General features: G+C 45.6%; 1 pseudogene; it reads left to right on the plus strand.

Moving 5' to 3' along the window:
• Positions 1 to 3,799: 3,799 nt before the first annotated feature.
• LOC104988349 lies at positions 3,800 to 8,743 on the plus strand (annotated as a pseudogene).
• Positions 8,744 to 11,125: the final 2,382 nt, after the last annotated feature.

Here is an 11,125-nt window from a genome sequence, read left to right on the forward strand (position 1 = left end):
GTCTGTGCTTGTGGGAGTGGAGTGGCCTGGGAAAGCAAGCCTGAGAGAGACACGTATGAGATGATGCTAAATGTTGAGAAGGACCTGGCCATGCATAAAGCTGGGAGAAAAACATTCTAGATGTGGAAAGTAGTCCCTGCTAAAGACCAAGGTAACCAAGTTTAATAAATGGCTACCCTTACACTGCTAACCTTCCTTCCATGCTTGGAACATGGCCTACAGGTCAACCACCATGACCTCATCCCATGCTTCAGCTGTGAGTTAGCAGCAATGAGCGATGTCAGCCTTCCCAAGAAGGGAGAACCTGGGGCTATCACAGTGCTGAATATGCTCTGGACTCAGGGACGTGTCCACAAACTGGTTATCTCCAGGAGCATCAGGTGCAAGGGGCACCACCAATGCCTCTGACTATCTCAATGTACTTGTTCTCAGGAGTAGAAACTCCAAGGAACTGATAGAGCAAAGAAACAAGTAATGACTCTTGTTTCATCTTGCCCCATGTGATTCCCATGGCCCTTTGACCACACTGCTCTCTGCCCAAAAACTCTTTCCTCTATTCCTTCTTCAAAGGTGGCTTGTGATTAACATCAGCACCTGACTGTGAAGCCTGGTGGATGGAACTCAACTCACAATCAGCTGGGACCCAGAGATGTCCAGCCTTGTCCTGTGTTTCTGTCCTTTTTCTCCAACCAGTTTCATAAAGCAAAGTCCTGAAGAAAAATAAGTGTGATTGTAACCCTCTCAAGGCCTTTGAAGCTCCAAGGTCTATTTTGAGCATCAAAGAGGGAACACATACATTTTATGCAGGCTAGTCTCAGACCCCAGCCTCGCTCACCAGGGGTTCTCTGAGGAAACATAAGACACTTATCTAAGTTACCAGAAGGCTGAGAAAGGAATGCTTCTCGCTTGAATGCAGGTGCATGTTATTCAGTCACCCAAGGTCGGTGTTGTGTGAATGAGGAGCGGGAGCTCTGGAGATTCTGAGTTGGGAGTGAGTCAGTCACCACCTGCAGGACTGCCTCCTGGGGTCACTACAGCCTGGGCACCCCCACTGAACCTGGAACCCAGAAGAAACAGCCCTGAATATTGCTTTCCTGTTCCTACATGGAGGCAGGTCCGCTGATAAAATGGGAACCAGACTTGAGGGGCAAAGGGAAAGGAACTTCCACTCTGGTGCTTGCAGACATCTGAGACCTACCCAGCAGTGGATGCAATTGAGCTTTCTCTCATCTTTCCCTTCCTGGAAGTCTCCTAGACTGGGAACCTGAGTTCCTGGGTCCCAAATCTTCACTAACTTACCTGCAGCCTTAAGGTGAGTCATACACCCCAGGGTTCAGTTTCCCATCTCTTGGATGAGGGACACTGGACTTGCTCCAGAGCACTTGCTACAGACTGAAGCTCACTGCCAATCAGTGGACAAGTGGCTCAGAGGTGGGTGTTGCTGAGGAAGCTGAGGCTGCCTCTGGTGGGCAGGGGGCTGTAACTGTCTGGTGATGTTCATGGGTCCTGGCTCAGGACTGAGAGTGGTAGACCAACTGGCACACAGCTGCTGAGACACCTGTGACCTTAGAGGCCTTGCCCCTGGAACTTATCATCATTTTGGTTCTGTGGGATGAGATCCGGTAGTTATAAGTCAAAAGATACCAATGGGGAAGCTTGTAGAATCCTCAGCAGAACCCAATTAGGCTAACAAATCATCTCTTCTAAAAAACTCTGGGAACAAGATATGCCAGGACTCTTAGACAAATTTTGTAGTATTTTGAATACTATTTAAAGTAGGTCATCTTTTGGATGACCTGCCGTTTGCTCTCTGGCTTGAGATGATACCCACAGTTAGAGTGGAATCCAAGGTCTCCTTGGGGAGGCTGTCCCTCTCCCTGTGACTCATTAGCGGTGACTACAGCTCTATCCCCTCCACATCTGGAGCAGAAATTAAAGCAGGAAGAACGTGACCTCCAAGTTTAACAGGAAGACTCAGGTAGGTCTGGCCCTCAGGTAGGCACTATTTGTTTCCCAGTGCTTCTTCCTTTCCTCCTGGGTCCTGTGCAAGCTCCCCACCTCCTGGATATTGGGTTTTGAATTCCTCTTCCCTTCTCTTTCAAATATCCATGAAGTCTCTCTTGTGGCTTCCTCTCTATCCAGGCCCTATCCCTCACCTGCAGATGGCAATAAAGAAGGGAAAACCAAAGAGGGGTCTGCCCAGATCATTCTTTCTAAAAATGTCTGCATTCCTTCTCCTTCCAGACCCTGTTCTGAATCATCTAGATCTCCAACTACATGATTCAGTAGCTTAGCAGGGGAGTGGAGATGCAGATAGGGTTTGAGGTAAAGTTGTCAGGCATGGGCGGGGAGGGATGGTTTTCAGATGACAAAAGAAGAGTTGGAGTAAGGAGCATGTGGTCCTCCAACCACTCACTCATCGGGGACCTGCCTGAATCTGCTATCTTGGGCCCCTCAGGGTATCACTAAGATAGAAACTTCATTCTATGAACTTATTACTATAAAATGATTTCAAACATAACAAATATAAGAAAGAAAAAGGTCATGAACCCTATATTTCATCATTTGGCATCAATAACTACAAAGCTAACCTCTTAGTCCCACAGGTAGTAATAGACCGGAGACTATGCAACATCAAGGTGGTGGACAATTGAGTTCCCAGTGAAGACATTCTTGACTTGAATTAGGCCTTTTCCTTCTTGCTGTGTTCTCATTTGTGAGGCGGGGGGGGAGGGAAAGAGAAAGAGGGAGAATAAGAGAGAAAAAGAGGGAGAGGATAATCCCATCATGAGGGACCACCATCAAAACCCCATGTCAACTTGCATACCTCCCAAAAGCACTACTTCCTAATACCATCACATTGGGAGTCAAGGGTGGACACAATTCAATACATAGGAGCTATGCAGATCTGTTTTTAAATCAAGGCAGACACTCATTTCATTCTCTCTTTTACTCCTTATTCATTTTTCCTTAAGTGTTTGAGGGATGAGATGAACATTTCACAAAATATGCATAATGAGTATTTGGGGTAAAATGATAGGATGTAAAAAAAATGCTCTTTTGTTCCCAATAAAATTAACATCTAATATCCAGTCCACATACAAATTTCCCTGATTCTCAAAAAGGAGATGTCTTCTCACAGTTTATTGAGAGAATGTAGTCATATGTTTCACTTGGTTGTTCTCCTTTAAGACTAAATAACTGTTCCTCTTCCAATTTTAATGCCATTTATTTTTTCAGAAACTGGGGGGAAGCAGGTGAGTTGCAGGCCAGTGAGTGAGGCTTCATCTGTATTATAGCTGCTCCCCAACACTCTCTCATCATCCTCAGAAGGGACAGTCTAGCCTGTTTTCCTGAAAACTGTTTGTAGTTACATAACCTATGCATAATAGAAAGAAAAATAGCATAAATATTGATGATTATTTTCCTTTCTCAGTGCTCAGAATGGTGAGTTGGTGCCCTAGCAGTCTATCACAGTGACAAATTAGGTGTTGCCTACTAACATTTGGACACATTCAACCAGCTTAAAATTAAATATTAAAAAACTAATATCATGAGATCCAGCCCCATCCTTCACAGCAAATATAAGGAAAATTTTTCAGAGGGGCAGATGTTTTAAAATGCACAACCTCTCTCAAATGGAACCCAAATTCCCCTCCCAGCTTGGTCTAACTGTCTGTGGGCCACCGAAGTCAGAGCCAGCCTCTATTCTTCTCAGAGGATCTTAAGGCAGTGCACCCCAACCCAGTCCTAGCCCCACTTCACATATCTATATGTGGGAAACTCTTCTCTCCCACAGATTGGGGACCTTGTAAGTACTGACCAGCCATTCGGTCTAACCTTCATGTAATCCTGGTTTGAGATGCCTTTTGATGGCGTCTTGGTCTTGAACTACCCTAACATATCCTTCACTGGAGCCATCCCCATCTTGGACAAGCTGAAGAATCAAGGTGCCATTTCTGAGCCTGTTTTTGCCTTCTACTTGAGCAAGTAAGTCTGAGATGGACAATCTCTTTCTCCAAATTAGCTGTAAGATGCTTTTAGTTGCAAGAAAATTATAGAAAACTTGACAAAGAAGTATCCTGAGAGATAATCTAACCCACCATAACTATGGCCCCAGGGCCCTACCTAACATCACCCCCTGGCTTTTATAAATAAAATTTTATTGGAACACAACCTTGATCCTGGTCTCAAGACCAGCAGCTTGGTCTAGAGGGGTGAGTGAGGAGGAAGGCTAGTGGATGGCAACAGGAGACAAGTTGAAGGGCAAGGCATTAGGATTTGCTTATGAATTTGATAAGGAAGGAAGGAGAAGGATGGTGGATATCTTTCCTTCCTCATTAGCATTTCACTGGAAGCCCAGGACCAGCTAACCAATTTGTAGGAGCCAGTGAAAAATGAAAGTGTGGGACACAAAAGTGTGGGACTCCTTGTTCAAGAAATATTAGGCATTTCAAGACAGGGAAGACAGAGATTGGTCCCTTCTGAGTGTGGGGCCCCTTGGACAGTAGAGGTCACAGGCCAGCAGAGCCAACTCTGGGTGACCTGAACCCACACCCTTAGAACTCCCAGGCTTTATTTTCCTGAAAAATGACAAGGTAGACAAGGAGAAAGCCAATATGCTTCAGCATCTTGTCCTCTGAGTGTGTCTGAGCACTCATGTCCCAGGAGGTAGGGCATCTTCAGAAGATACAGTGGGTGGATCCCAGTCAGGTGACTCAGCTTCTAACCTCCTCTGTGCCACTCTTAAGCCAGTAACCGACTTCGGTCTAGATCTCAATTGCTCCTAGCCTCAGTTTCTTCATCTGTAGGTGGGGAACTTAATAGCGCCTTGATGGGTGGACAAGCACAGCTCTCAGACAGTGCTGTTGTTACTGTCCTCCAAGGAACCCCCCTCTCTTCTCTCTACACATGCAGGGCTAAAGGCAGTGTGGTGATGTTTGGTGGGGTGGATAAATCTTACTACCAGGGAGTTCTCTGGGTACCATTGATCCACGTGTGTGACTGGAATGTACACATAGACCGGAAAGCCTCTCCCTCAGAGGGTCAGCCCAAGTGATGCTCCCGCTACTGTACATGGACACAGGCAGACACACACAAATGCATTCTCAGACACCCAGTCACACAGACATATACACCACCCACAATGACAAAGAAGGACACACAGACACATGGAAACACACAAGCAGATACATATAAACATACACAGAGACACATATAAACATGCATAGCTAGTCAGACACACACAAGCACTCACAGAGACACATACAAACACACATACAAACAAACACATAAGAACATAGATACACAAACAAACCATGGGTTCATAATCCAAAAGCCTTCTGACCAGTGCTCTGACCAGGGTCCTAAAAGGGTCCGGAGAGGTCTGTGCAGCTAGGAGAGGATTGCACCCACTGCCCTGTGAGGCATGGAGCATGGTTAGAGGACTCTACAGTGTGGTGAACAGAGGATTAGGGAGAATTTCTCCAGCCTGAACAGAGGTATAAGATGACCAACTCTCCGGGGCTACCTGTGACCAAGGAAGTTCTCAATACAGACAAATATCACTATTAAAGCAGGGGAAGTCCTGAGAAAATGGGGATACTGGTTTCCTAAGGGAGCAACTACTGACCAGTGTAGAGAGATTTGCTGAAGTCTTAAGACATAAAAGCAAATAATAAAAAAGACATCCCACGTTCATAGGCACACAGTGGGGCAGGGGCTATAACAGAGAATCAGGAATGTGGGATCCAGGAGTGACCTGAAGACAAAAGGCATAATTGATAGGATTCTGTGTGATACCCTCAGACAAAAGCTGACCTGTCCTTTGGAGTTTCTGTGGGCTAGTCATGTAATTCCTGGCTAGGGTTTCAGGGTCTGAGCTGGTTGTAGGAGCAGTGCTGGCAGACACCCTCTCCCAGAGGAGCCCCTCTCTCCCACCACTATGAGAATCTGCTGCCCTCACGAATCTCCATCTTCATTCTGCATTTGACCCTTTATTTGTTCCCCACCAGATATAGCTATCTGGGTGTTTCTCCTTCATTATTCTCACAGTCTTCATTCACTCACTAAACAGACAAGCCTTGGTCATCCACTGTGTGCCAGGCACTTTAAGGAGGCAATGAGGTAAAACTTGCCCTCCCATATAAGAAGGCAGATGCACAGGAAACGAGACACACACATAGTGAATTGTGACTTTGGTACATGCTAGACATGAGGAAGTGTCTACAGAGACTATCAAGGAAGGAGACTGATAAACAGCAGGAGAAAGACTTCCCTGAAACCATGACAATTAAGCTGGAATCTGGAAGATGAGAAGACATTTGCTAATAAAAGGGGAGGGGGCTCCTCTAAGAAGGAAGACCAGCTTGTGTCAAGGTTCAAAAGAGCCTGGTGTATTCAAGTACTGCATTCAAGAATGTCAAGGAAGGTACAATGTCGGGAGCAAAGGAAAAGAGTGCAAGAGACAAAGCGCTGTTTAGGAGACAGTCGTGAAGAGGGCAGCTCTGGGGAGACTCAGAGTGACCTTGATGCCTACTTTGTCACACTGTCTCTCAGCCTCTCCATGAGAAGAAAGGTTATTGCTTGTTCTGGTGGATGCGAGGCCCTCGTGGACACTAGGACATCACTGATCCTTGGCCCAAGAAGACTTTTCAATAACATCCAGAAGCTCATCGGCGCCACGCCATGGGATTCCAAGGTGAAGGGTCATGCCCCAGGGTCACTCCCAATCTCCACACACAAGAAGGATCTCTAGGGCCAACCTCTCTCCTTCTGTCTCTAACAGCACTAAATTTCATGTTTTGCCGTCAATACCCTGCCCTCTATCATCTTCACCATCAATGGTATCAACTACCCAGTCCCAGCTCAAGCCTACATCCTCAAGGTGAGGGGAGAAGCCTGAGGGGTGGTTCTTAAATAGGAACTTGAAATAACCCTTGACCTGCTGCTGGGAGAATCCCGCCCTCTGCAGGCCATCTTGCACTATTGCAGATGCTGCTGAGCTCTGTGGCTGGGCCAGAGCCTCCCACAACATGAACCACTTGAGAGTACAGGGCCGTCTGGGACACTGATCATCCTGAAATATATGTGGAGACACCACGCCATGCTGGCATGAGGGAGTCACAAGGAGAGGGGATCACTCAGGTCCTCAGTGTTCAAAGAGCTTCAGTTCAATCTGAACCCTCAGATGGATGCACACAGAAAGTCAGCTCTAGCAGTCCTTGAAATAAGTCATGTGACAAGAGAATGGCTGGGGACAGTCACAGTGTGCTGTCCCACCATAGGGATTAATAGTCTCCCTTCCCTTCTCACAGTTTTCCTGGTTTGGATGATAAATTACATGGTCACCCTAGTTCTCGGATGCATCTTCCCCTTGCTCTGGCCGGGTGCCCCCTTTGTGAGTCAGACTACCTGACCCCTCTGTGGGGAGGCTGGATGCTAATGTGAATAAAGTGTGCACAGTGACTGCTCAGCCCTGGCACAGGGTGGAGGCTTCATGTCAGCTCCCTAGGGCAGTTCAGAGCTGGCTGATGGGCTCAAAGAAGCCTTTGAGGAAGTGAGGGAATTTCAGGAATTCTAAAACTGTAAACTCATGGAACCATATGGAGGGTTGCTTGGTTCTAGGCAAAACTGCACTGGATTCCATGCAAATGGCATCCTGAGGTGCTCTGCATTGGGGCCCTGGGGACTTACTCAGGTTGATGAGGGCTGCAGACTGACTTATGGGGATAAGGAACCAGAGTACGTTACTCACCCAAGCCTTGAGTGTCCAAAGAGGGTAGTACGGGCCGAAAAAGGCTTCCCAGAGTTGCTAAGTTAAGTCTTCAAGAATGTGTTGTGGGCACTGCTCTATTTAAGATGGATAACCAACAACTAGTTACTGTGTAGCTTAAGGGGTACTCGGCTTAATTATATGACAATCTGGATGGGAGGGATATTTTTGGGACCAGGATACATGGATACATATGGTTGAGTCCATTTACTGTCCACCTTAAACTCAGAATATTGTTAATCAGCTATACTCCAATACAAAATAAAGGTTTTTTTTTTAATAAAATATGATTTGTGGGGACGAAGGAGGAGAACCAGCATTCTCTGAAGAGAAAACAAGGAGCAGGAGTCAGCAGGAAAGAAACAGGGAGATAGGAGAACTATGGACACTCTTTTTCTTTTCTAAAAATTTTATTGAAGTGTGGCTAATCTTCAGTATTGTGTTTAGTTCTGCTGCACAGCAATGTGACTCAGTTATACACATACAGAAATATATATTCTTTTTCTTATTCTTTTTCATGTGGTTTATGACTGGATAGTTAATATACTTCCTTATGCTCTACAGTAGGACTTTGATGTTTATCATTCCTCTGTATCCCCAACTCCCAGTCCTCCGCTCCCCCACATGCTTCCTCATGGCAAACTAATATCTTGGCCATTTTTGGTTATGGATGAACTCTCATATCCCCTGCTAATGAGAAAATCCCTTGATACTTACCAAAAGAGGGAAATAAAACCAAGAATTATGCTGGGTCTAGATATTTGTGGGAGTCACATGTAAGGGCTCAGGCTGACTGGTGTGTGTCTCTGACTCCCCCAGGATTCTAGAGGCCACTGCTATACAACCTTTATGGAGAACACAGTGAGGACATCTAGAGAGACCTGGATCCTGGGTAATGTCTTCCTGAGGCTGTATTTCTCAGTCTTTGATAAAGGAAATGACAGGATTGGCCTGGCACAGGCAGTATAAATGCTTGGAGTGGTTTAGGAATCAGTAAGGCTGCTCCAAGCAAACACTAAATCACACTTGGGTACTCCTGCCAGGATGCTGGTGAACTGTATTTGGTGGTCTGCACACAATTCTAAGTAAAGAATAAAGTGTTTCACTCATAATGGTACTTAAATAAACAGGTGCCTCTGTTTGTGTCTGGGAGATGTACAATGATCAGAAAGGATCTAGAACAAAGTCTGAATCACAGTTGAGAGGACCCCACCTCCACCTGGCTTCAAGGAAAGGGGAGATTCACTGAAATGATTCTGGGAATCCAGGACACAAGACTCAGAGCAAATACAAACATCTCAGTGACTGGACCCAAGAAATCAGAATTCATCAGTTCTCTATTTTACACCCTCACTCTTTCATTCCTCTTCTTTGATGGTCTTAACATGACAACTTTATTCCTTAAGGCCACTACACCTAGTGAGGGAGTCCAAGCTACCTGCCCTAGGGTTTTATATCCTGAAGGCATTTCCAATAAGGAAAGAAAAGATTGAAGACATCAAAGTTCAAGGGTGTTCCCTGAATGACCCACCTCAGATCTCATGTGCAGTCCTAACTCAGCCATTCTGGCAGGGCCATGGGGTCCTATGATTGAATTTACATGGTCTTCTGGCCCTGACCCAGCAGCACACATGATTGTCAATTTCCTCCAGAATTACATGACTGAAGCTGGGGAGAGGCAGCCCCAAAAAGAGCGACTGAGAGATAGTCTAAGCCGTGGAAGAGTTTGTGATGACCCACCAACTCCACCACCTCCTCATTCAGAGGAACTATAGATCAGATCAGATCAGATCAGTTGCTCAGTCATGTCCGACTCTTTGCGACCCCATGAATCGCAGCACTCCAGGCCTCCCTGTCCAACACCAACTCCCAGAGTTCACTGAGACTCACGTCCATCAAGTCAGTGATGCCATAAGGGGTAATGAAATAAACTCTCTTCATCCCATCTCAGATGAACTTATCACTGGGCTTCTCCTCCAGGAGAGTTTGGGTGAGGTACTTCATGGAGAGCTGGTTCCCTTTTGTTCTCACACCCAGTCACAGGCTCTCTGCCACATATGCCTGCTCTGTCCTTTCCAGTCCTACTTGGTAAGTGGTGGCCCCAGTGGATCACTGAGCCATCCCCCTCCTCCAGGGCCTAGAATGCCCCTTCCTTGGCCTCCAATGCTGCTGGGGAGAATGCAACGCATGTATCGGTAGACCCAGGGTACACAGAGCTTTCAGCCTTTCTGAGTTTCTCCATGGCTGGGGCTACAAACTGTTTGCTTGGAGCTGCCATGGTTAGGCACTTTTGCAGTGGAAGGATCCATTCTTTCCACCAGGAAGCCCTCAGTACATGCCTCAGCTGAGACAACAGGGATCAGAGGTTGATTTCCTTTCAGATTGACTGGTTTGATCTCCTTGTTGTATAAGGGACTCTCAAGAATCTTCTCAAGCACCACAGTTTAAAAGCTCAATTCTTTGGTATTCACCATTTCTTATGGTCCAGATCGCACATCCGTACCTGATTACTGGAAAAAGCATAGCTTTGACTCTACAGAGCTCTGCAGCAAAGTGAGTCTCTGCTTTTTAATACACTGTGCAGGCTTTTCATAGCCTTTCTTCCTTCCAAGGAGCAAGTGTCTTTTAATTTTGTGGCTGCAGTCAAGGTCCATAGTGATTTTGGAGCCCAAGAAAATAAAATCTGTCACTGTTTCCACTTTTACATCATCTGTATGCCATGAAGTGGTGGGACTGGATGCCATGAATATTGAGTATCTTTTTGTGAATAGTTTTTTGAATGTTGAGTTTAAGCTAGTTTTTTCATCTTCTCTCCTCATCGAGAGGCTCATTAGTTTTTCTTTGGTTTCTGCTATTAGGGTAGTGTCATTTTCATATATGTGGATATTGATACTTCTCCCAGTGATCTTGATTCCAGCTTGGGATTTATCCAGACCAGCATATTGAATGAAGTATCCTACATATAAGTTAAATAATCAGAGTGACAATGTATACCTTGTCATGCTCCTTTCCCAATTTTAAATCTTTCAGTTGTTCCGTGTCTGTTCTAACTGCTGCTTTTTGAGCTACATACAGACCTGTTCGGAGAAAGATAAGGTGATCTGGTACTCCCATTTCTTTAAGAATTTTCCACAGTTTGTTGTGGTCCACACAGTGAAAGGCTTTAGCATAGTCAGTGAAGCAGATGTAAATGTTCTTTCTGGGATTCCCTTGCTTTCTCTATGATCCAGTGTTTGTTGGCAATTTGATCTCTGATTTCTCAAACCAGCTTGTATACCTAGAAGTTCTCAGTTCATGTACTGTTGAAACTTAGCTTGAAGAATATTGAGCATTACCTTGCTAGCAAGTGAG

The sequence above is a fragment of the Bison bison genome, unplaced genomic scaffold (genome assembly GCF_000754665.1).
Source record: "Bison bison bison isolate TAMUID 2011002044 unplaced genomic scaffold, Bison_UMD1.0 scf7180017864124, whole genome shotgun sequence".
NCBI classification, from domain to species: domain Eukaryota; kingdom Metazoa; phylum Chordata; class Mammalia; order Artiodactyla; family Bovidae; genus Bison; species Bison bison.